At 40.2% G+C, this 27,647-nt stretch overlaps 1 long non-coding RNA gene across 2 annotated transcripts in view; it reads left to right on the top strand.

Moving 5' to 3' along the window:
- The first annotated feature begins 3,184 nt into the window (after positions 1-3,184).
- LOC122561513 overlaps positions 3,185-27,647 on the top strand; it is a 50,078-nt gene continuing 25,615 nt past the window's right edge. For both annotated transcript variants that reach the window (XR_006315026.1, XR_006315025.1), the window contains exons 1-2: positions 3,185-3,268; positions 13,423-13,477. This is a non-coding gene — a long non-coding RNA (uncharacterized LOC122561513). The remainder of the gene's footprint in view (positions 3,269-13,422; positions 13,478-27,647) is intronic.

Below are 27,647 nucleotides of genomic sequence, written 5' to 3'. Positions count from 1 at the left end.
TGGTGGAGGCTGGTATAATTGCAACATTTAAGAGGCATTTGGATGGGTATATGAATAGGAAGGGTTTGGAGGGATATGGGCCGGGTGCTGGCAGGTGGGACTAGATTGGGTCGGGATATCTGGTCGGCATGGACAGGTTGAACCGAAGCTGTACATCTCTATGACTCTATGACTCCATGGTCCCATTGGTTTAAGTGGTGCTGCTATTACAAAATATTCTCATAATGCAGGATTGCACAGAAACAGAACCATTGTGTTATACAAGAACAGATTGTATATGACAAATTGGAAAACTCTCACAAGCAGCAAAATGAAAACGTTTCATTTGTGGGCGGCACGGTGGCACAGTGGTTAGCACTGCTGCCTCGCAGCGCCAGAGACCCGGGTTCAATTCCATTGTATATGACAAATTGGAAAACTCTCACAAGCAGCAAAATGAAAACGTTTCTTACCCAACTGACCAGGTCATAACTTAAGACTCAAGAGTCAAACTGGCCTCAAAACATAACTCTGTTTCTCTCTATAGATGCTGTCACATCTGTTATACTTCTCCAGTATTCTCTGAAACAGTCACAGGTGATTTCCATGTGTCCATGAAATACGATTTACCCTGTTATTGTCTTTGATTAACTCACTGACTTAATTTCACTGATCACTGAGAGAAAATGTCTTCCTTCAACAATGTTGATTTTTTTTGTGATGCAAAACATCTGCTGGTTTGGGACTTTTCTTCTGAACTAAATGGGTTTCTGACCCTTAGCCTGTCTTTCTATGGACCACTAAAGCTCAACAACTTCAGCAGCTAAATGAGCAGGTGGGTTGTCACATGATTTATTGAAAATGCTGTTTTAACTCGCTATTTAAAAAAATGTGAATCTGATCCTAAAACGTCACCTACACAGAACTAAAATCTAAAATTCATTTTAATCTACTTCAGCATCTAAGTTATCAAATAATGATATATTATAAATCTTCACTGAAATGGCTCAGCAGGTAAATACATGATACAGTATTATAGGGAACAGATCAAGGAAGCCCCTAAATTAAATCAATTCCACAAAGGTAGGTAAACCTAAGCCTGGAGAGTACAAATGTCCAGGGTGTTAATTTCTCTCTACTCACTTGGTGCTTGAATGTGGAGCAAGTTCGACATTGCACCAAAGCCTGCATTTGATTACAGGAATGGTAGTTTCCTGGATTAGTCACTCAGAGGCCTGGATTAATAATTCTGAGACACAAATTCAATTTCTTCCATGACAATTGTGGAATATAACTTCTGTCAGCTAAATAAACCTGGAACAAAATGCTAATTCCAGGAATCATGATCATATAATTAACAAAATTGTCATTAAAACTTACCTGGTTCTCTTATGTCGTTTAGGGAATGAAATCTGCTATCTTTGCTTCATCTGGCCTTTAAGTAGCTCCAGAGTTGAGAGTGTGGTGCTGGAAAAGTACAGCAGGTCAAGCAGCATCTGGGGAGCAGGAGAATCAATGTTTCAGGCATAAGCCCTTCATCAGGAATCAAGGGCTGATAAAGGGATTATGCCCAAAACGTTGATTCTCCTGCTCCCCGGATGCTGCCTGACCTGCTGTGCTTTTCCAGCACCACACTCTCGACTCTGATCTCCAGCATCTGCAGTCCTCACTTTCTCCTCCTTTAAGTAGCTCCAGACCACTGCAATATCTTTGGCTTCAAAATGTTCACTCAAGCCATTTTGTGAAGGCTTTTGAATTCTACATTGCCAGTAACACCTTCAACCTGCGAACAAATTAAAAATAATCCCATGTTTGGAAGATCATTGCTGTCCTAAGATTTTGCTTTAAATCACAAATATTGCTGAAACTAGGTGACTCTCTCAATGAAATTTGGTAGAACTCAGAAATTATTTTGTTTAGTTGTGTTATAATCAGAGCTGACATTGGGGCTGAACAAGTCAGATTACAGTGTGAATCCTGATTTGCTAGTCCTGACTTGTTTTAAACCGTGGATATCAATAACTGTGCATATACAGAAGAGGCTGCTAACCCACTTTTAACGTAAAGAACAAATAAATTTTCTGGTTGCTATCTCATTGCTGGTGGTGTACAAAATTGGTCACCACTTTTCCTACATTCTAATAGTGACTAATTTTCAAACATTTTGCAATGGATCTCAAGCATAATCAAATGGTTATGAAGGCACAATATATGTAAGTCTTTTAGTTTTCCTGCAAACTTTACTAAGTTGCAACTTATAGCAAGTATGCTTTTACATACATCTTCCAAATATAGAATCCCTGCAGGAAGCTGAACGAAGTTATCCAGCCCATCAAATCTGCACCAACCCTTCAAAGAGAATGTCACTCAAACCCAGCCCTCATCTTATCCCTATAACCCACATTCACCATGGTTAGTCCACATCTCAAGACACTATGAACAATCCACATCTTTGGACTGTGAGAGGAAACCAGAGTGCCCAGCAGAAACAGCAAGAATGTGCAAACTGCACACAGATGGTCACCCAAGACTGGGATCAAACCCAGATCCCTAGTATGCTGAGGCAGCAGTGCTAACCACTGTGCCACCATATCCTCCAAAGGATACCAGTAAATCTCCAAAGCTTGTTTCAAAAGGGGATTTTCATTTCCGACTGCTATTGTTAATTGTTTTATGGGAAAGAAAATATCTTTTTAGATTAGATTAGGTTAGATTACTTTACAGTGTGGAAACAGGCCCTTCGGCCCAACAAGTCCACACCGACCCGCCGAAGCGCAAACCACCCATACCCCTACATTTACCCCTTACCTAACACTACGGACAATTTAACATGGCCAATTCACCTAACCTGCACATCTTTGGACTGTGGGAGGAAACCAGAGCACCCGGAGGAAACCCACGCAGACACGGGGAGAATGTGCAAACTCCACACAGTCAGTCGCCTGAGGCGGGAATTGAACCCGGGTCTCAGGCGCTGCGAGGCAGCAGTGCTAACCACTGTGCCACCATGCCGCCCACTGAGGTGGTTAGTTATAGTCATCTCAGAATACATCTCTGTTCGTTCCAATTGTCTACATCAACATTTTATAAATGAAATGCTTATCTTAATTTGCCCTCTTGCTTTTTTACATTTAATGATGCACATAGGAGAAGATGTTGGCATTGAATTCTAATGTTATTTGTGTTATTACTTTTACAGTGCAACATCTAAATGATCAAGGTAGACTCACTCATATGTTAAAGATAATTCACTTTTTAATTTCATCTGAGAGCATGTAAAACATCTGAGGTGAGTACAATCTACTTTAACCAGCTACTTTCCTGTTCTTATAATTGGGCTGAATAGCAGAGCAGAACCAAGTGATAAGCAACCAGTCCGATAACATTTGACATCTTGACACAATATTAACGCAGCTCAGTAAAACACTCAGCAAGGCAAGTGTCAAAACTTTCTATAAAGATTGTCACTTATTGCCTGTTTACTACTGATGTACAGCAGAGTTGTGCAGTAAACCTTCTAAAACTGTCTTTATGAGCTGTATAACCTGATGGAAAGGCTGTTTTATACAGTTTCTCTGTTAATGAGGGAGCCACAAACGCTGTTCCATTCGTAGGTCTGGAATGCTGGAGAGTCAATATGAGAGAACCATTTGGTTCTGAATCCATTTCTTTAACATCTTGTGCAAGATTCCTGGATTTGATGCTCTCAGGAGTTCTGAACCATCTTAAATACAAGTTCAGTCTCACTTCTCCAGATATCTGCCCTTTTTACTGCTAGTTAAAATGTGCAAAACTGAATTCCTGTGCCCCTTAAACTGAACAAATTGAGCTATTAATGTGGAAGATATATGCTATAGAAATGTAATCTCGAGTTTTCAAAGTAAGCAATGTTTGCAGATCTGTGTTCCCTGTTCAAAAAAGACATTATTTTTTTGTTATATATCAACTTGGGTTTTGATAATGGTTTACTTTCAACAGAATGTGGTAGTGTTCCTATCTCTGGACCAGGAGGCCTGGGTTCAAGTTGCCAGCTTGCCCCATATGCCTGTCATACCGTGTCTGACTGGGTTGTTTAAAAGTTTCCATCCCTTCATTTTGACCTGGGATGATTCCAAATTGCGAGCAAAACCATAGGGCAACAACAGTTTTTTGAACATTGGTTGGCTTTGCTATCCAAAACATTCTGGTAATGTTTGCAGCTTTGATTCCGAATGTGCACAAACGGTAAGACTCAGACTGAAGGAACAATATGTTTCTTGTCGAACTGCCTGTTCCACAGTCACAACAAGCACATGTTCATTTTTGTTTCCATAAAATTCCTATGAGGCCGAAAGTCTCTGTTTGCTACTGGGCTGATAAACAAAACTTGGAGAATTACTAGATAAACAATTAAGTAATGTGAAATCTCATATGTGTACTTCTGTTATTGAGATTAACATTATGTCTAGTGAAATTTTAAATGCATTTTTCTGTGCCATATCTTGATTAAGTTGTTCTTTGTCTCCCACTTTCAATTTTGGAATAACAACCTGCATTAATTCAGTACCTTTTTTTTTGTGAAGAAAGAAAGCATCCCTAAGCATATCGAAGCCTGACCCTAATCCTTTTTACTAGTTTCATCTTTGAAAACAGGCCTTCTGGAATGACTGTAAATCATTGTTTCCTAAAACCACAATCCAACAGGTCATCTATCTTTCCACCAAGCTTTGACCACACCATATGTCTCAATGATAAACTAGTTCCTTAAAGAAGTATGAGGTTTTAAAAAAAGACTGAATAAGACAAGGTATTCACCCCATCAAGGCCATTCTTTATGTGTATAATTTGATTTATCTGCACTTTGCCCATCATACTTCATCTCCTGAGGGAATCATTTCTCCAAATATCTACTTAATCTTGCTAGCTGCATTATTCAATTTTAGCTGGTTGCTTTCCACAGATAACATTCTCATTGTCTAAGCAGAGAAGGAACCATCTTTTTCCAAAGACTACTTGATCATCTCTGACTGTACTTGTATAACCTCTGGTTCCCTGCCTATTGTTTTATTCGTCAGTTAATCAATGTGACATTAAAGCTTTTTTTACAAACTGGAAAGACCTGTCCATCTATCCAGCAGAAAATGTTCTAATTTGTAAGCTTATTGCGCTGTCTATTTGCATTTTTTTAATTTCGGTGTTAACTGAAAAAATTAAATGATCTTCTTACATCTACGTTATAAAATTGAATGTTATTGTATTGAAGTCTGCTGCAAGAAGCACAGTTATAGATCTGTGTACTAGTTCCTGAAGTCATCCAGCCTCTATTTACTGAATCATTTCTAGTTGTTTATGCTCTTTAAAGGTACAGTATTCAATATTTTATTTGACATTCCAAATGTGACCTTTGCAATAACCTACATCAGGTCAAAGTTACTTGTTTCATCATGTAATCAAATACTCCTGAGACTCATTCCAATTCTCGAATTTGTCCTTTTTAACTGCCTTGAATTGACTAGAATTTCTTTGTTTAAATGTTTGCTAATCATGTCAGAAAACCTGCTCAATTTTTTACTTCTTCAGTCTCCACGTACCTAAAGTATCGCCTCTCTGAAGCCATTCTTATGAACCTCTTGCGTAGTCTCATCAATGCATTCAAATCCTTCCTACAGTGTGACACCCAGAACTATACACAATAGGTGTTTCTAACAAAGTAGTCTTCCATAGTGGAGCAAATCTTAACAATTTAAAGCAATTCGAGGCTTACTTCCACTCTGATGTGCAGCAGCCGAAATATTCCCAAGCACTTTATCTTGAATAGATTGGACAAAGCAATGGTGCATTATGTGGTTTCTACCTCTTTCAGAAAGTGTGAAAGGTAAAATGCTTTTAGAATGATGTCTTACTTACCATGCAGTGTGAGCATTCTCTCCATTGTGTTAAAAGTAAATTGAAATTGATGAGCCATAGGCCATAACATTGTGATAAATATATATAGACTTATTAAAACCATCAGCTGTGAGTTTGTGTGGATGGTGCATTTGAGGTTTGTGAACACTGCAGGTTGGCAAGAAGAGGACTTAAAAAGTTAAATCTGGATGCAATGAGGGTATGAACATAGAGTGGTGAAGGTAATTTGGAACTGATGAAGAGGAGAATAAAGGTGCAACAGTGAAATGGTTGAGTTGAGGATGGGACTTTGAGTAAGAGGGTGAATGCATTCTTGGGGGGAGGGGTAGGGAGGGGAATGGTTATTATGCAAAGGTGGTTGGGGAAAAATGTGAAGGAAGACTGCAGCTAGGTGAGGTACTTTAACCACCAGAATTTGTTGAGGAAATCCAGACAGATGTGACATTGAGAAGAGTTGTACTTGATGAGGACATAGGGCGTCATGTGGAATTAGAATAATGAGATGGGGTGAGGATTGGAATAAAATCATTTAATTATGCTGTTGGAATGTGTTGTGATCAGACCCTAGGTAGAATCCACAACGTGTACGCAATTCCAGAAGGGACATCCCAAACTATTAAGCTCCCAGATGAGGGGTGATAAACTAGCTCTACCTCTTAATTTGACTCCACCTCCTCGGTTGGTTGCAGCAAGGTTAATTCGTAAAGGATCCTTCAGTTGTGGATATTTTTCTCCCAGACTTATTGTGTTTTAAAAGGAACCAATTTCACCAGGCCTTCTAGAATTATCAAAGACAATGAGTCTATTAATGTTTAAATGTGAGAGGAGTTAGAAAAATGATACACATTCAACCAAATAAGACATGAGTCCAAAAAGATGAAAGTTTTTTAAAAATTATATGGATCAGTCTCTGAATTGTTCATCAAGAGCAGATAAAATGACATTGCAACAGTGATTGGGTTGTGCTCACAACATTGATCTTGGCTGTTGAACAGTCGATTTTTGAGGTTGTTGGTTTTGTAAGCTGACTTGAAGTTCCCTTCTCCTGGTTCTTTTTTTTAACGGGTGTATATGACTTGGAGTGAGACAGGCTATTTACCTTGTGATGTCAAGTGTGTGATTTATATACATAATTCAATATTGATTGTTTTTGGATTTTTTGAGTTTTGAAACAGTGGCATATGGTTTTTTCCGTTATATATGAAGAGGTTTAATGATTAACTTGTAGTTCTGTAGCCCTGGTCATACAGTCATAGAGTCATAGAGATGTACAGCACCAATCCATCCCCTTTATGCTTGCCAGATATCCAATATTAATCTAGTCCTATTTGCCAGCACTTGGCCCATATCCCTCTAAACCCTACCTATTCATATACCTATCCACATGCCTTTTAAACGTTGTAATTGTACCAGCCTCCACCACTTCCTCTGGCAGCTCATCCCATACGCGCACCACCCTCGAAGTGAAAAAGTTACTACTTAGGTCCTTTTTGTATCTTTCACTTCTCACCCTAAACCTATGCTCTCTATCTCTGGACTCCCCTATCACAGGGAAAATATCTTGTCTATTTACCCTACCCATGGCCCTCATGATTTTATAAACCTCTATAAGGTCACCCCTCAGCCTCCGACGCTCCAGGGAAAACAGCCCGAGCCTATTCAGCCTCTCATCCACCAAATCCAGGTAACATCCTTGTAAATCTTTTTTGAACCCTTTCAAGAATCCTTTCTATAGCGGGAAACCATGGTCGGTATGGATGGATTGGACTGATGGATCTGTTTCCATACTGTACATCTCTATGACTAGAAGTGCGCACAGTATTCCAAAAGTGGCCTAACCAATGTCCTGCAGAGCTGCAATATGACCTCCCAACTCCCATACTCAATACTCTGATCAATAAAGGAAAGCATACCAAACACCTTCTTCACTTTCCTATCTACCTGCAGCTCCACTTTCAAGAAACTATGAACCTATAGCTGAAGGTCTCTTTTTTCAGCAACACTCAATAGGACCTTACCATTAAGTTTGATTTTTTAAAAAAAACACATTATTAGAGAGAGTCTCCCCCACAAATACTGAGTTGTGGTTTACGCTGGAAGAGGTTGTAAGCAAATTAAGTAAATGGTGCACAGCATTTGGCTTTCACAGAAATTATTGTATGGGGGAGGGGTTGAGGGGAAACAACTATAGCTTAAAAAATAGTTTGGCTTTCAGTTTGGCAGTTTACTGAAGTCTTGTTAAAGTTGGATGTATAAAATGTAACCAGTGGGGTGCCACAAGGATCAATCCAAGGCCTCAATTGTTCACTATCCATTTGAACAACTTGGAGGAGGTGGAGGGCAATGTCCACAAATTTGTTGATGATACAAAAGTAAGTGGGAGAGCAAGTTCTGATGAGGATGGATGGAATCTTCCAGGGGATAGATAGGCTGAGTGAGTGGGCAAAATCTAGACAGAATGGATTTTAATGTGGGCAAGTGTTACATCAAGTACTTTGGTAGGAATCATTAAAAGGAGAGAGACTCCAAAGATGTGGAGCAAAGATTTTCTAATTATCTTGTGCATGCAACATTAAAAAAATGTCAGGATACTGCTGCAGCAAGTAATTAAGAAGGCAAATGCAATTTTGGTCTTTATTGTAAGGCAGTTGGAGTTTAAAAATAAGGAAGTCTTGTTTTAACTCATCATGATGTTGAGACCACACCTGGAATTCTGTGTTTAGTTTTGGTCCCCATAATTAAATACAGAGGAACTTTGATTATCCGAATATCAATGTGTGTGTGTGTGAGCGTGCTATTTGGAGACTCACCTCACAAAGGCAGCAGCAGCCTTACTGTTGGTGTACAGTCTGGGATCTCGCATGCAGTGTGCTTCTGCCTAGTCTCCTGAACAGGGAGCAGACTTCACAGAAAACTCCGAGCCCCAGAGGAAATCAATTAACCGAATAATCAATTATCGGAACGAATTAGTGCCCATCCATCTCGTTCAGATAATCAAGATTCCTCTGTAAAGGATATACTGACATTTGAAGCTATTCAAAAGAGATTCATTAGGCTGATTCCTGGATTGGTGAAGTTGACTTAGCTTTTATTCGTTAGAGTTGAGAAGAATAAGGAGGTGATCTTAATAAACCATGCAAGATTGAGGGGGGAGGTGGATGGCAAATATTGAGAAGATTTTTCCACTAGAGGAAGAGTCTTGAACTAAGTACAGAATAAGGAGACCCTCACTAAAACCGAGGTGTGAAGGAATTTCTTCTCCCAGAGAGTAGTGCATGTTCAAGATTCACTTTCCCAAAATGGCACCTTATACACTTTTCACTGTATTCATTTGAGTTCATGTGACAATAAAGCTAATTCTAATTCTAGTAAAGCTAATTCTGATTATGTCACTGAAAGTATTTATAGAGGTACTGGATAGATTTTTGAAATATTGGGGAGTTGGCAACAATCAGGAGCAGACATGAAAGAGGAGTTGGAGCCTAGGGTAGATCTGCCTAATCTTTTTGAACGACAGGGTAGACTTGAGGGGCCAAATGGCCTACTCCTCTCTTGTGTCTTATTTTCTTGCATAAGTGTTTGTTTCGGTAAAGGCAGGCCAGGCTATTGGTGTATATTTGACAGTTTGATGTACAATACTGAGTGACATTAACTAACTTGACCATTTGCTCATGAATACTCTCAAGAAGCAAAAACCTCAAACCAAAACACTGTTACTTGGCAGCCAACAAGAGGCCACTGTTACTTGGCAGCCAACTGTAGTAAAAGTCATTTTAATTCTATCATTTTCAATCATCTCTCTTGGCTAGATTTCAAGTCTTGTTGAAAAAAGAGCTTATAAGTAAAGGTGGACATTCATCAACTTAAATCCAAGCAGTGAATCTGACTGAAACATTCCTCCATTTTCTGTTGTGAGAACAGAATCACATTACTGTACCTCCTTCATCGCAATTATGGGTGATGTGCCAACATCCAGGAATACTCCCTAGTGTAATACTCTCCAAACCTACCTGTCGCTTTATTCTAAAGATGCAAAAATGCTTTTCTGCATGTTTGATAATTTTGCCTAAGTCCCCAGACTGTGTACAGCCCACATTTCACAGTCACTAAAAATCCTTAACTGAGCTTCAGGAATATCTTTATTTTGGGGTGTGAGCTTGGCCAACACACCGCTGCATAGGCTTGGTGTTTTCTGGTAAGCTGTCAGAACAGATGCCCCATGTCTTCTGTATCCTTGCTACCATGACCGCAAAATCAAACGCACTGATTCCAACCGAGTGAAGTCAACGATCACAAGGCATGCTGCAACAGATGACATCTTGAGATTGCCATATGTTTGAAGAGACTTCTCAGATTGTCAACAGGATTTGTTACCCGCTGAGGCACCTTCCCTTCCTGAATCGTGACACAGCTCTGGCTGTGAGCACTGGCGTTCATGCAATGTAGCACCTCCCCGGTTTCATCCAGGCCTCCTGCTGTGTATTTCCTGGCAATGAGTCTAATCGGCCAGCATCACTATTTGGAAGGATCATCGCAGTCAAATTCAGTGAGATTCTGTAACAGCTTTACAGTTGACTCACTTCTGAAACAGATGGTATTTTTTTCAGACTGGATTTAAATGCAGCCTGACATAAACCTCCCCCCCCCCCCATCCCCCAAATATCTCTTGGAGCTTTAAAGCGATATAAACTTTGACATAAACAATGCTAGCTAAATGCATGAGCATGTTCGCTGCTCTGAGGTTTCTCCAGCACTCAGATATGTCATCTGTTTAAAAGCTATTAGCAAATTTGTACTGTGTAATATACAATCGCACCCCATTCCCATCATTGAAAGAAAGGCTGCGTACATACTAAACCTCATCTTTTGTAGCAAACAAACTTTCAGCCGATTTATTCTTAGGTTGGAGATTTGCATGTCAACTCTGTGCTTGGGCCCCTGATCTCTCCACCAACTCACTGAGGCAGGCTGGTATTTAAATATGTGATTTATACCCATCTGCTATTGCAACGATTATTTGCATTTTTTGCTGTTCACTGAAAAGATAACATCCTGAGTAGAGTAACAATTCTTTCATCGGCCAGGAAAGTTTGAATCCAGATTATATGTGCTTCGTAGAACTTTTCTCTCTCTGAAAGAATTCAGAGTGAAATGAATTTGCACTGTCTCACCCCCCCCCCCCCCCCCATCCCCCACCTGTGACAGCAAAAGAAGATAATTCCACACTAATTGGCAAGTTGGAAGAATTGTGTGAAAAAAAATGCTAACACTGATGCAGTAACGACTGCTCATCTGCAATCGCAGTCGGAGCACATCAATGGAGAATTGTCGAGCACACTTTGCTCTGTGCAACCTGAATTGTATTTGATGTGCAAATGGTTGATGCTACCACTGGGAACGTTAAGTAGAGAATGCATATTCCCCAACATTGACATCCTTCAGCTTTGTGCATACAAAACCCTGAAATAATTTTAAAAGAAGTGATTGCCCTTGGTTTTGGAATATCAGAATTGAGTTCCAAAATTTAGAGTGGTGTAAATGTCATGTGTATTTTTTTAAATGTAATGCAGTTAAGTATATACTTGTAGACCACTTCTACAGCTTCAAACTGATTATATTTTTAATGGTATTCTGAAGTACGTCATGGCACAATGCATTAGCGGACTTTATTTTCACATCAGCTCTCTGTTAATGTAATAGTCTTAATGATCTGAGCTTTTTCCACCTTAACCAGTTTCCGGTGAATTAATCTGAGACTGCAAATGCAACATAGCTTGCCTCTAGTTTTTCAGTTGCCCCCTCATTGGTATTGGTGTTTGGACTGGAGGTTGGGGAGCTCAAGAATGTACTGCTAGAAACAGGTGCAACTTTCAAAAAGGGATTGGATATATACTTGAGAACAAGAAATTTTCAAGGATATGGTAAAGAACGGGGGATCAGTCTCCCTTGGAAAGTTCTGTTAAATAACCAATATAAGACAGAGTTAAAAATCACACAACACCAGGTTGTAGTCCAACAGGTTTAATTGGAAGCACACTAGCTTTCGGAGCGACGCTCCTTCATCAGGACCTGATGAAGGAGCGTCGCTCCGAAAGCTAGTGTGCTTCCAATTAAACCTGTTGGACTATAACCTGGTGTTGTGTGATTTTTAACTTTGTACACCCCAGTCCAACATTGGCATCTCCGAATCATAAATATAAGACAGAATGGGCTGAATAAACCCCTTTTGTGCTGTGTGTTTGCAAGGCAACTGGAGGTGGACTGGAGTTTTATGTTGTAACTTTGTAGCCCAATTTTAATGCTGGTGCGAGCTACCTGGGAATAAATACATGTATAGAACTGGAAAAGATTGAGTTCCATAGGGAGTCCTGACATTTGAAAAAGCTCCATTCCTCATATCCCTCAAAAAGCCATCCCTGCTGAATGTCTATCCAGTTCTGCAAATTATTCCATTTCTAATGGGGCCCGTGACTATTCCGCTTTGCACTGGAATGTAAAGAACCCAAGTGTCAGTTGACTTGTCCAACTGGTTGGGGAAAGTGAGGACTGCAGATGCTGGAGATCAGAGCTGAAAATGTGTTGCTGGAAAGGCACAGCATGTCAGGCAGCATCCAGGGAACAGGAGAATCGATGTTTCGGGCATGAGCCCTTCTTCAGGAATGAGGAAAGTGTGCCCAGCAGGATAATTTAAAAGGTAGGGAGGAGGGACTTGGGGGAGGGGCGTTGGAAATGCGATAAGTGGAAGGAGGTCAAGGTGAGGGTGATAGGCCGGAGTGGGGGTGGGGGTGGAGAGGTCAGGAAGAAGATTGCAGGTTAGGAAGGCGGTGCTGAGTTCGAGGGATTTGACTAAGACAAGGTGAGGGGAGGGGAAATGAGGAAACTGGAGAAATCCGAGTTCATCCCTTGTGGTTGGAAGGTTCCTAGGCAGAAGATGAAGACACCCGGACCAACCAACCCAACCACCCCGTGGCTCAACTCCCCCTCCCACTCCACCAAGGACATGCAGGTCCTTGGACTCCTCCATTGCCAGACCATAGCAACACGACGGTTGGAGGAAGAGCGCCTCATCTTCCGCCTAGGAACCACCACCTGCAATTTCCCCTCCAAGTCACACATTATCCAGACACAAAAGTATATAACTCGTCCTTCTTCATTACTAAGCCAAAATCCTGCAATACCCAGCTATTTACATGCAACGCACAGTCCAAGAAAGAAGTTCACCACCATGTCTTTAGGGTCATTGAACAATGAACTACAAATGCTGGCCTAGTGCTCAACATCCATAACCATTAAGGAAATGAAAATAACATTTCTATTTGCTTCCTTTTGTTCCCAATCTCATGATATGCTCCTCCAACAACAAAAAGAAATCCAGCCCAGTACCTCCAGCCTTTTTGGGACAGAGGAAGAATTTGCAATCCTTTGTATAAAAATGTTGTGTTAAATTTCTTTTACTGTTCCCTCTTATCTGAAAGCAACAAAGAAGAATTGAACTTTTGACTACCCCTGTTTTCTTTTCCTTCTGCTGTTCTGGGGTTTTGAATTCTAATCCTGAAGGATGGAAAATTAGAATGAAAGTGAAGCAGGCATCAAATCTCTCACCTCTGAACTGGTAAGCAGATTCCACTCTTTCATACAATAAATTGATAAGTGTAATGTTTTCATTGAGAACTTATTTTCTTGCACATGTTGATACATTTGTTGTAAATGTCATTCTATCAGCATTTTTGATATGAGTGGTTTCTAAGCTGTGGGATGTGACCCTGATTGGAATAAAAGGAATAGAAAATGCAGGTTGCCAGCTTCCCCTCCTTCCAAACTGTGCCTCACACCAGGACTAAGACCATGGTACTATCCATTACTGCTCTTCCCCTGTTCGTCCCTTGCTGGCCAGACCTAGGTTTGTTGCCCATGGCCATCCAATTGCCTTAAAGCCAATCCCCATCCATAAACCTGATAGAGATGTTGAGCTGTGGCCTGTCTGAGAGCAAACCTGCCTACCTAAATGGCCTGAATTCTAACATCAACCTGGCTTAATTGTAGGAATGGGTCATAGAGTCATACAGCATGGAAATAGACCCTTCGGCTCAACTCATCCATGCTGACCAAGTTCCCCAAATTAAAGTAGTCCCACTTGCCTTTGTTTGGCCCATGTTCCTCCAAACCCTTCTTATTCATGAATAGATGAGTATTTTTTCTTTTACAAATTAAAATGTACTTTAAAAATACAGTTGTACATGTTTATATGATGAATTATTTCTTGGCCCAAAATAAATGTTCATAATTATATACAGAATGTACATATGCATGTATATGTATCATTTGTCAAAACATATATACAGATATAAATGATTATAACTATACTCAAGGCTGCTTAATTGCTGTTCTACATTTGTTGCTGTCTGGGGTTGCTTTAACACTCAACTGTTAAACTGGACTCACTTTGAAAAATAGTTTGGAAAGCACTGTTCTAAATCCTGCATAACTTCTGCAGATAAATTAGGTCACAGATTGCAATTTAAGGGAAGTACCCAAGGAGATTTGAAACGGTTCTACAGATGGTGTGTCACAAGCTGTGTTCAGAGCAGAAAATTAAAAAGTCCATGCGCAGTAGGTCAGAGAGCATCATTCACAAAATCATTCCAGGTGTGCCTCCTTCATCCAAACTCAGCATACCACAGCAAATCAAAAACTCACTTGGGAAAGCTTTCAATACAGAGGGCATTGAAGTAACTCAGACAGAGGGTGTCCTGCCCAAGAAACTAGAGGGGAAGGAGAACAGTAGGTAGGGATTCTTTCTCTTATTGAACACATCCTCAATTACCCTCATTAGTCCTGTGAAAAAGATCCTCTCCCTGTTGTTTGATGTACGATGAGATAAATCATGTCTTGCTTCTTTGCTGCCTTCGTTGTAGATTAGAAGGTGATGACCATAAATAAATACTAAAGGCCCATTTATAGCACCAACCCTGTCGAGAGTGCATTAAGTTTGAATCAAGATGATCCAAAGTTAATGGAATCTCCTGGGGTTTATGCTTCCAGCTGCACTGATTCACTTCATGCTGCAGGCAGTTTTACATTATCAGCCCAATGTAAGTGCGGAGTACTCTTTCTCTGAAGAACTAAAGGCAAAAAGATTCATGTCATATCCTCATATTGGGGCCTGAGTCATGACTCACTCTGTAAATACGGTCAGCTGTGTGGCAAGTTGAAAGTGCTTAAAAGCCGCCATCACAATGCTTTCATTTTTTAAAAAATAAAGATAAATTGGGATTCACTAAAACGCTCTCACTAAATGCCATAGAATAACAGGATATACGATTTATTCATTGGCTCCAGTTATCAGGAATAGTAGTATCTGTCCGAATTTCTACTTTCACAGTAAAACTATGTGAATCACAGATTACAATCCACAAGGTTCCTGAATTCCCATACACTGAAAATAGAACTCGATTTATTCATTCACTTTTAACCAGTGGCCCTGCATTTGAACAGAGTAAATGGTTTTCTATTTGCATTAATTGTTTTGCCTGTTTGTTCCAAGTAGCCAGTGCAAGTTTGTAAGTGCAACAGTGTATGTCAAATGTTTAATATCTTCATTTATTCGCTACCTCTTTTCCATGTTTCAAATAATATTTCATCCACACATTATGTTGTATCCTGTTGCAAGTAATAGCAGTAAGAATCACAGTTTAAGGACCTTTTTCTACTGCCCACAATATTGATAGATAAGTTGAATGGGCACAAATTGAAACAAATGAAAATGACTTGATGGCTATTATGGAGAAGTGGTTACAGAGTGACCAAGACTGGGAAGTCAAAATTCAAGGGTATTCAATGTTCCAGAAAAATAGGCAAAAAGGGAAAGTAATTGGGGTAGGTTAGTTAATAAAGGAAGATACCAATGGAGTGGTGAATAGTGCAATAGGTGCAAAAAACTGTAATATGGAAGCAATTTGGGTGGAAGATAGGAATAGCAAAGGAAATTTATCCTGGATAGAAGTCATCCACAGGCCTCAAAAGTGTTCCCTTACTGTAGGACAAAGAATAAATTGGAAAATAATGGACGCTATTAAAAAGAGTAATACAATTGACATGGTTGATTTTAATCTGCAAACTGACTGAACAAATCAGTTGGACAAATGTAACATGGACGGCAAATTTGTAGAGTGCATCAGAATTGATTCTTATTGCAGTATGTTGCAAAAGCTCCCAGGGACCAGGCTATTTTAGATCTAGTAGCATAATGAGGTAGGAATAATAAGACATCTTGGAGATAAGGATCCTCTAGGGAATAGCAATCACAACATGACAGAATTCCAAATTTAGTTTGAGAGAGAGCAGCTTGGGTCTCAATCAGTGACCCTCACCTTAATAAGGCTAATTAAAGGGATATGAAGGTAGAGTTGCCTAAAGAGGACTATGATCAATAGACTAAAGTGTAAGTCATTGGAGGAGCCGTGACAGACATTCAAATAGATATTCAATAATGATCTATCAAATTTATTCTGGTCAAAAAGAAGGACTCTATGAGACAGAGACCACCCATGATTAACAAAGGTGGTCAAGGAGAGGATCCTATCAAAAACTGAGGCATACAAAGCAGCAAAAACTAACGGTAAAGCAGAAGATTGGGAATACTTTAGGAACCAGCAGCTAGGAACTAACAAGGAGAAAGAAAGTTGATCATGAACATAAATTGGCAAGAAATATTGAAAGAAAGAGCAAGAGCTTCTGTGCGTACATAAAACGAAACTGTAGTTAAAGTGAGTGTGGGGCCCTTAGAGGATGCTGGGAATTAATAACAGGGAAATGACAGATAATTTAAACCAATTTTCAATGAAGAGACTAAAGATCTGTGGCTTTTTATTCCTATTTTGTTTAACCATGTGATGTGGGCATCGCTGGTTGGGCCAGCGTTTATTGGGTGCTCGAGAAGATGATGGTGAGCTGCCTTCTCAAACCACAGCAGTCCATTTGGTGTAGGTAGCCCATAACACGATTCAGGGTGGAGTTCTAGGATTTTAATCCAATGACACTGACGTAACAGTAATATATTTTCAAGTCAAGGTAGTGAATCACTTGGAGGGGAAATTGCATGTGGTGGTGTCTCCATGTATCCACTGCCTTTGTCCTTCCAGACGCTAGCAGCCATGAGTTTGGAAGATGCTATTTAAGAATGCCTGATGAACTTCTCCAGTGCATCTTGAAGATGGTACACACTGCTGCTAATGTGATTCAGTGGTGGAGGGAATTAATGTTTGTAGGTGCAGAAGACTTTTTTTTTCCCTGGGTGGTGTCAAAGTTCTTGAACATTATTGAAGCTGCTCTCATCCAGTGAGTGGGAAGTATTCCATCACCTTCAGATCATAAGACCATGTGGTGTAGAAACAGAAGAAGGCCATCCTTCACTATCGCCACCCATTGGTGGAGGACCTGGTGAACTGTTCCACTCCATTGCTCTGTGATCACTGTTACCATCACCATATGTTGGTGGAGATCTCAGAGAACTGCTCAGCTTCCTTGTTTAGCGCCCTCCCTCACCGTTACCACCAGCTGCTGGACACCCCATTATATTTCAAAATTTGTGATTTTAACAACACTTGATTTGTCTTTTGAACACCAATCATATTTAGCCTCACCTTGCTATGACCATATTCATGTAACCCTTCCAGTGATTTGTGGAGTAGCATTGGGCAAAGATCCAATTATCCCAGAGCTTTATGGGCTGTATCCTTGGTGATGCCACGCACACACAAATAGCTCCAGGCTCTCTGCAGGTCTCACTGGTCCAATTTGGATGATCCAAACTTCATAGGGCCCTTCCTTTACAGTGACACATAACTTCCTGAGCAATTTCACATAGCCTGTGGCCAAAGTAGTGTGGCCAGTCTTTCCTTCTGTGACTTGTTTGACCCTAAGTGCAGGAAGGCCATCATTATCTTACAAAGAACCCTCTATACTCCTTCTACTAAAGCCAAGGTCAGCAAGCTAAATGGAGTTTACAACTTATTGCATGTGCTCAGAGCCCAGAAAGTCCATCATCATTCATTGTGAGCATTAAAAAAACTTTCAAATCTCATACTTGTTTGTGAAAATTTTACGTTCATTTAAAAGTGCAGGGTGCAGATTTGCTAGAGGTATTATGGGGATGAAGGTCTTCAAAGACAAGCAGGCCCTTAGAGGCTGGGATTGTTCCCTTTGGAAGAAAAAGCTTAAGGGGCTTTCAAAGAAGTGATCAAAATTATGAAAGGTTTTAAGAGAAGAGCTAGGAAGACAGTGCTTTCACGAGAAGAAGGATCAGCAACCTGAGGACACTGATTCCAAATAACTGATGAATAAGCAGAGGAAATAAATAGATCTCTTTGTACTCAGCAAATTCTGATAATTTTGAAAGTGATGCCTGAAATCTGAAAGCAGTTGAAACAGCAAATTGCAATGATCATAGTAAGCACAGTCTTAAATGGGAGACAGTGGTATCATGATAATATCACTGGGTTAGTAATCCAGAGCCTGAAGTGAATGTTTTGGGTTTGAATCCCCTGTCAGCTGAAGACCAATGAGAGATAGGCAGCAAGTATATTGCCAATGGCACCCATGTCCCATACAAGGACTTTTTAAAAAAGACAGCATGCAATTCTCTTTTTCCTAGTTCAGGCTCAATGGGCGGAATGGCCACCTGTGTTTGCATTATTTCTGAGGATAAAGCATTTTCTTCAAGGTTTGCCACCCGAGCCAATATCAAACATCCCATGCTCAGGAGAAAGTGAGGACTGCAGATGCTAGAGATCAGGGTTGACAGTGTAGTGCTGGAAAAGCACAGCAGTTCAGGCAGCATCTGAGGAGCAGGAGAATCGATGTCTCGGGCATAAGCCCTTCATCAGGATTCATAAGTCCTTCCTTCCTGATGAAGGGCTTCTGCCGGGAATGTCGATCCCGTGCTCAGGTACAACATAGGTTACATATCGAGTAAATATCCTCCATTGTCTTAATATACCTTAACAGATTACCTCCACTTTATGTGTGCAACCTTTCTACTTCCCCCAAAAGCAAGCCTTCTGGCTTCTCTCAGGCAGACATCTAATTAGTGTGGAACTGTCCACAGGTAAGTGCTGTCGACCCATGCATACCAGGAGCTGCAATGGGACTTCTGAATGCAACTTCAAAATGGGCCTTCACAGCTGTCAAGTTAAAGAAAAGTTTCATCTCATCATTCCAAGCTGCATTCAAACCAAGTGCCAGAGACAGAGGAGCAATGATGGAATCTATGCCCCATTCCACAAGGGAAAAAAATTCAAAAGAAGTTCAACTTATCAATATTTGGCACTTTCAGCGATCTGGCCACTGGCATACAAAAGTCAAAACAATGTTGTATTTGCCATGTTTTGTTTGGCTGGATTCGAGATTCATGGTGTCTGCACAAGCTCAGGAGACAGAATGTTTTGAGAACAAATCAGGAATGTTCCTTTCTGAGATATTTGCTGGCTTAGGGAGGACAGGAGGTGCAGAAAAGGAGTATCGAAGATGACTATACATGAAAAATTTAAATGTGCATTTGCGATGCTCAGGCTTCTGCGGCAAGGGCTGGTCAATGCGATTAGGGTTGCTCAATGGTTGTTTTTGACTGATACAGACTCAAGAGGCTGAAAGGGTTTTGTTTGTGCTATAGACCTCCAATGATTCTATGACTTAATCGAAGCTTTGGAGGTAATTAGTACTGACAATTCAAAAAAAATAATTTATTATGATGAAAGGTTCAAATACCAAATGCATAATTTGTAAAAATTAGGAAGCCTTTGATGAAGGGAGGAGGTTGGCTGAAATGCCTCTGGTACCTTATTCCACCAACTGTTGTGGAATAAGGTACCAGAGATCAAAAATAAATATTTGAGTTAAATAACAATCATTCACATACTCAGTTTTAATGGATCTTACTTTTGATTCTAAATGTAATCTATGTTTTCAGGATTATGAAGTACTATTGGGCTTTTTACAGGAAAATTGAAGGACCTGAGCATGGGATGTTTGATATTGGCTCAGGTGACAAACCTTGAAGAAAATCCTTTATCCTCAGAAATCATGCAAACACAGGTGGCCATTCAGCCTATTGAGCGTGAACTAAGAAAAAGAGAATTGCATGCTGTTTTTTTTTAAAAAGTCCTTGTATGGGACCTGGGTGTCTTTGGCAATATATTTGCTGCCTACCCCTCATTGTATTTATGAAGGACCTCCTGCATTCTCATGATGTACTAAGACCCATCATATATTGCCTTATGTTAAAAAGGAAAAATGCCTTCAAACTAATCCAGGCTAAAGCTAACAGTCTATTTGCAGGTTGAGTAATGTATGGTCTGCAATATGAGAAACAATGTTTTAACATTCTAATAGAGCCAGTGTACAAGGGGTTAAAATACTCTGTTTAGAAGATATCATTTTAGATTTGACAAGGGACAGGAACTTTTGGATAAAATGTTTATTTGTGCACCCTCATTTGTGATATTGTAAGTGCTGTGAATGCACCTAATTGATTTAGTAGCTATAATAGTTCCACTATATCGTGACTGATTTTTAAAGTAATGAACCTGGACTATGTTTCACAAGCATCCCAGTTGATTTTGCTAAGATTGACTTCAATTGCAGATCAGGAATTTAAGCGTGCAGGTCAGCAGTGGAGATTTGTGGCACTCCCACTTTTTCAGTGACTTAAATCTCTAGTACTCTCTGAGCTGACATTTGAGCTCTTATCCATGTTTCTTGATCTGCATTAATTGAAACCTACTTGTTTAGTATGTAAGTTATTACTCCAGTCAGATTCCCCAATCCGCATTCCAATTGAGTCTGATTATATCTTTGGGATAGGAACTGGACTTATCCCTTCATTTCCAAATCTTGTTTTAACTCTACTTTTCATGAAATTAACAAAATTTTGCCCCCCTCCCCTCCCACCAACCCTCAAGTTATTAAACATGTCCATTTGGAAAGGCTTAATACAGCCTGATAGTACTCATATATGAGGGAAGTGGCTGACACACTTTCATCTTTTGTGTTACCCCCATTGCAAGTCTTACAACAGATTTACCTATTAATTATGTCAAATTGTCTCATAAGGGAGGAGAACAGTTTCACAAGCTTTATTTTATGTTTTCTTTTTATTCTGCCTGAGGAGATCTCTGGAGTGCACAATTATTCAAGCTAACAATAAAGATATGGTGAATAAAACTGATCCAGTCAGTGCACTACATTTCCAAAACACCAGTGCAGAGCATCATATTATGACAGATGCTTAGCTGACCCCACCTTGCCAAGCAAATCCAAAGAGGCAGACTGCAGACAGCCAGGTTGGAGAGTGTTTAATCAGCATCCCCTTCTAGTTTCCATGTCTCGATATGCTAAACAGTGGCAGACCACTAACTCCCAACGCAAAAGGATCACATCATTGATTTAAAAAAAGAGAAAAAAATTAATGTATATCAAAGAAGGAATAAAGAGACATGTTTTTACTCTCATACATAACCAAGAAGAAATGAGGCACCAAGGGATTTTGTACAGAAAATGCTCAGATACCTTACATCAGCGTGCTGACAACAGACATAGAAGTGGATTTGGAACAAGCTTGGGGGGAACTTACTAGTGTGGTGGTACGGGAACCTTTCTCCATCAGACCTGTGCCAAAGAAAATTAAAAGGCCAAAAGACCTTTCATTTCAGACTATGCTACTATTCCCACTAAATTGAGAGCGAGCGGCACACGCATGCAGCACATACATAATAAGGTAATTATGAAGGATGATTAAGTCTTGGAGTGCACCCGGCTGTGAGAGGAGATGTGTCAATATCTGGTTTCAGATGCTTGTATGTATGCTGAAAGAAGAAGAGGAATGCTTTGTGAAGATTGAACTAAGTGGAAGAATAGACTTTTTGGCCGAGGGTATTGCAACAGTTGCAGAAAGAGTAAATCCAAAGGGAGAGATGAAAATTAGTGTAAGATAGAGCGATGAAGCAATAACTGCTAATTTTTAATCACTACCAATTTCATTCGAATAGGTAGGTAATAAGCTTGTATTTAAATTAAACTTGTATTTGCTTCAGTGCTGCTTTAGTCACGTTTCATTTCAGGCAGGGAATTAACCGTTCCCACCTATAAACAGAAAATTGTCACTTCTTATGATGTCTATTAATAATTAGAAACAGAACAGAGACAAGTGTAATTTCCAAAGGTAAAGGACAAAATTGCATTAATACAGTGTCCTTTCAGATTCTCACAATTATACCAAAGCTCTTTGAGCTGTTATGGAAGCTGAAGTCAGCATAATAGAGCTGCTCCCTCACATGTGAGAGACAGCCAATGGTGGTTTAATCTTAGGGTCACCACACTTCAGGCTAGGTTGAGAAGGTGGAAACTGCACAGCTACCTGAGCGAGTACAGGAACTGAACCAGTACTGTAGGCATCGCAGACTGGCCATCGGAGCTAACTGACCCCTATTTGTGAGCAACAAAACATAGGAAACAAATATGAGCACAGGAAGATCCCACAAACAGCAAATAAATTAGTGACCATGGTCACATTTTTTAATTTTGATTTTGATCCAGGAGAGTTGCAAGACAGGACTCTTGAAAGCATCCTGAGTGATGTGTTGCAAAGACAAACATCTATTTCATCTTGTTTGATTTCATTGATAGTTACATCTATCCATGTGCAGTTATCTGATGCTGGTGAGCCCCAGATGGATAGAGGAAGTGCTTCAAGGATACCCTCAAGGCCTCACTAGTGAAGTGTGGCATTCCCACAGACACCTGGGAATCACTGGCTCAAAGTGGGGGAGGAGCATCCAGGAAGCCATCCAGCACCGCGAGACTTGTCATCGGGAAAAAGCGGAAGCTGGGTGAGAACAGGGAAAGGAGTCCACTGCCACACCAATGCTCCACCCATCCCTTCCCATGACCACCTTCTGCCTCAAGTGTAACAGAGCCTGCAGTAGCCCCATCAGTCTGTACAGCCACCTACGGACTCCCCCTGAGAGTGGAACAGAGTCATCCTCATCTGCGAAGGATCCATGGTTACCAGTGTATAATAGTGATCTTTATTCTACCAAGCCTCAGTAACTCTCAAGTCTTACTTCCATTTTCTCAAGAGGATTCAGTGAAGTAAGTTCAATAAACAGTTCCACATTCTAACTATAGGAAAATAATAGATGGAATCCTATCAGGCTCTGAACAATATGGGCAAGGTCGAAAATTTTGGAAAATCAAGTAAAATGTCTAGTCAAGCCTTTCTTAATGTTGAGCCAAAAAAGTCACATTCTCCAACCACACCCCAGCCATTGAGACAAGATTCACAAGTGATTGGCCAGAAGTCCATTGACGGGGATTTTTGGCCATTACCATCCTCATTCCTACCAAATCCCACCTCACTATTATGCAGGCTTTCAATCTCACAGCTGCCAAATAGAAACTAGACATCAAGAATACTCAACGTGAAAGTCAGAATCCATACTTGGTGATTCCAGCTTGCCAATAGAGATGAAAATCGGTGTGACCACAATGGAATTAAATGGTGTTTCATTCTGTGAGAGATGGGGCTTTTGTTTTGAGTTGCCTTTCAAAGGGTAACACCATTACACAAGCACAAAAACTGAAACACAAGTTTTATGTAGTACCCACAGCTTGCATGTGATGCAGGAGCTCACTCAATACCTTGGACCAGCAGACATTGTGGAGCACTAAGGACGGCTAGGATCTGCAACTTCAATGATGCAGTTGCAGCTAGACAGACACAGCAGATGGTGAAAAGGGATTTACCTTTACAAATTTGAAAGGTTGTTGTAAAATCTGTGTAGTGTGGAAACAGACCATTTGACCCAACAAGTCCACAACTACCCCCCAAAGAGGATCCCACCCAGACCTGTCCCCTTACCCAATTACTTTACATTTCCCCTGACTAATGTATCTAATCTACACATCCCTGAACACTATTGGCAGTTTAGCATGGACAATTCACTTCTTTGGATTGTGGGAGGAAACCAGAGCACCCAGAGTGGATCCGTACAGACACAAGGAGAATGTGCAAACCCCACACGGACAGTCACCCAAGGGTGGAATCAAACCTGGGTCCCTGAGGTAGCAGTGCTAACCACTGAGCCACTGTGCTAATGCATGTCAGTTGCATGTTCTAAGAAGCGTTACTTATTTTCTTTCCTTCTCACTGCTTCTCAGTACAGTCCTGGGTTCCACAGCTGGGGTGATGGAAACAGCCCTATGGCGCAAGCTGTTGGCATTGGAGGTTTGGTCACATGACCTGGGAAGCCATTTGTGTCTCAAAGTCCCTAACATACTGATTGTATAGATCATTTTATTTTCTGTATTTTTGATTGTGGACTTGGATGGGAAAAAGTACAATCTCTAAAAGCTTTATTTCAACTCCTTCCTTCCCAGGGAGAGCATTATTTCACAATTTTCTGCCAATTTGATAATGCATTCCTTTCTCAGAGTCCCAGTTAATTTTGAAAGTTTTCCATTTTCTATTCCTAAATAACCTCCCTTAGATCACCTCAGATATGTGTTCAATGGTCCAATTTTGTTGATTCTTCATAATAAGACTAAGTATTTGTCGAAAATGTCATCTGACAATGGCACAACAACGGAAAGAAGGCATTTATGATCTGAGTGAAATGATCGACAAATAGAATATGTCCTGAATCAGTGAGGGCTGGTGATTGAAAAATACATTCAGAAATAACTGAAAAGGAGGAGGATTGAAGCAGATGAATTAAATACCAAATCAGTTGCAAAGAGAAAATGGAGAGGGAAAATCAAGTGGAAGCCAAGAGGAAGAAAATAGAGCCAGACTGGTTAAGCAAGAAAATAAAATTTGAAGTTTTAAATCAGATATTTTGAAAAAAACTGACTAAAACAGTCAAAAACTGAAGGAATGTGACTCCACATTTGTGAGTTAATTATTAGTGACAAGAAGGTTGATTGGCAGGTATTAGCAATTGGCCCATTGTTGAAAGGTACCTCTGCTACTCGTCTCTAGCCATGGTATCCTTTGGCAGATTTAGCTTGTATCCACCACGCAGCTTCAGTAGCCTTATGATATTTAATTAGGAGACAGATGGTGAAATGTGCCGTTTTTGCAAAAATCAGTAACAGAGCAGAAAAAAAAATCAGGACTCCAGTTTTTGAATGTGCACATTAAACCTTCACTTGAATATTTACACATAAATAACAGATAACCCCATTAGCCTCACCAAAATTTATGAAGCAAAATCTATCCCATCTTGACCAGGTTATTTTGTGATTTCTACACTGCCTCCCTCTAGTCCACAGCCTCTCTTGGTTTGCTGTCAGCTGATTAACAAGACGATGTTTTTACGACTGCGATGTTGTTTGCCCTTGGAACCTTCTTCTTACCTCCTCCAACTAAGTGGAGATGGAATGCATCATTAACAGTCCAATTTACAGATTACTCATCCAATACAAGCCAATTCGAAAACGATTGAGTTTCGGTAACGGTAATGGGATTTCACTTGTGTATTGCTGATTGCAGTGTACAAATGACTGTATGTGATAACATCTGCACCTTTAAAATCTACGGTCAGCGCAATTAGCAGGGAAAGTAAAACTTCTCCCATTGAATGAATCTGTGTGCTAATAATCAGCAATGATCTTTATATACTGATGTATCCCATTAGTGAACTGTCCTTAGGCTGAGGCTGATATGCAATGTTCCCATTTTAAAATTCACATTTCTTAATAGCCTGAACTAACACTGTCCTTGTTTTGAATCCCAAACCATTAAATTGATGAAAGCCATAATTACACATGCAAGTACTATATGTCCTTAAAACATTAATACTGTAAGAGAGCCTACATAGATTGATACTCTAGTGTCATTATTATGGTTTTAATTATAAGCTAAATTACCCAGTGATATTTTTTGCGCTGTGCGCATTGTGTTCTACCTTTAATAATCCTTCTAACCACAAGGCTATCTTTGGATGCACTGTGAAGGAAAAGAGAAATCCAGAGGGAGAACATCCGATTTAACCAATTGGGATGGAAAAATGATGAGGTATGAATACTTCATGTCAGATGTCAAACTTTGCCAATGCAAGCAATCTTTAACAACAAGAAGTAGGTCGAGAGGTTGGGTGCTTCTGAAATGCAACCTGACATTTCTGAGCAATTCTCAATCTGTAACATTTCCTACCCAAACAATAAATAAAGTTATTGACTCGGGCTTGCTTAACAATTGGATTCTTAAACAATAAAGGGGCCTCAGCCAAAGGATGTGCTGAAGCTTTTATTTCAGAAAACAGCTCGCCTTCTGAATTGTGATAATCAATGCCAAAAGCGATCTCATACCTTGAAATCTGAAGCATTATGAAGAATGCATTTTTGTCTTTTCCACATTGGTGTGAATCTCACACGTGACTGGTATATTACCAACCTGTATAAGAGTAATTCAAATGACATATGAATCAATAGTTAAGTCGGAACAAAAGTCACAAATCACGGAGTTGAATGAAAACTATGAATTATAAATGACATAGGAATAGAACCATAGAGGTTTACAGCATGGAAACAGGCCCTTCGGCCCAACTTTTCCATGCCATCTAATTTTCACAATTAAACTAGTTGAAATTGACTGTATTTGACCCATATCCCTTCATACCTATCCCATCTGTGTACCTGGCCAAGTGTTTTGTAGATAACAGAATTGTACTCACTTCCACTACTACCTCTGGCAGACTGTTCCAAACACTCACCATCCTCTGTGGGAAAAATTGTCCCTCTATACTCTTTTGTATTTCTTCCCTCTCAGCTTAAACCTAACCCCTCTAGTTTTAAACCTCCCTACCATGGGGTAAAGCTGTTGCCTTAGTTGTACTTCTCATGATTTTACAGACATCTATAAGGCCACCCCTCAATTTCTTACGTTCCAGGGCAGAAAGTCTTATCCTATCCAACATCTCCTTACAACTCAAACATTCCAGTCAAGGTGGCACCCTAGCAAATCTTTTCTGCACTCTTTCTAGTTTAATAACACTCTTTCCATATTAGCACACAGTACTCCAAATGTGGCTGCAGCAGGACATCAACTCCTCCACTCAGCGCTCTGGCTGACAAAGGCAAGTATGCTGAAAGCTTTCTTCACCACCCTTCATTACCATTGACGCCACTTTCAAGGAGCAATGAACTCCTAGATCTCTTTGTTCTATAATACTCCCCACTGCTCTATCATTGACTGCATGAGTCTTGCCCTGTTTTGACCTTCCAAAATGTAAAACAGCTAACGGTGAAAACGACACTCATAAACTACAAAAATCACAAATATTTTTTGGCTGCCGTCTTGTATCTGACTCTTTTCTGTACAGTTTCCTTTCAGTTCAAGCATTTGGATATATGACAAAAACTGAGTCAAAGAGATGAACATAGAACATAAAACAATACAGCACAGAACAGGCCCTTCGGCCCACGATGTTGTGCCGAACATTTGTCCTAGCTTAAGCAGCTATCCATGTACCTATCCAATTGCCGCTAAAAGTTCACCAATGATGACTCTGCCACTCCCACAAGCAGCACATTCCATGCCCCCACCACTCTCTGGGTAAAGAACCTACCCCTGACATCCCCCCATACCTTCCACCCTTCACCTTAAATTTATGTCTCCTTGTAACACTCTGTTGTACCCGGGAAAAAATCTCTGACTGTCTACTCTATCTATTCCTCTGATCATCTTATAAATCTCTATCAAGTCACCCCTCATCCTTCGCCCTTCT

This window comes from Chiloscyllium plagiosum, chromosome 23 (assembly GCF_004010195.1).
Source record: "Chiloscyllium plagiosum isolate BGI_BamShark_2017 chromosome 23, ASM401019v2, whole genome shotgun sequence".
Classification (NCBI taxonomy): Eukaryota; Metazoa; Chordata; class Chondrichthyes; order Orectolobiformes; family Hemiscylliidae; genus Chiloscyllium; species Chiloscyllium plagiosum.
This window is presented reverse-complemented; position numbering and strand designations above follow the sequence as displayed.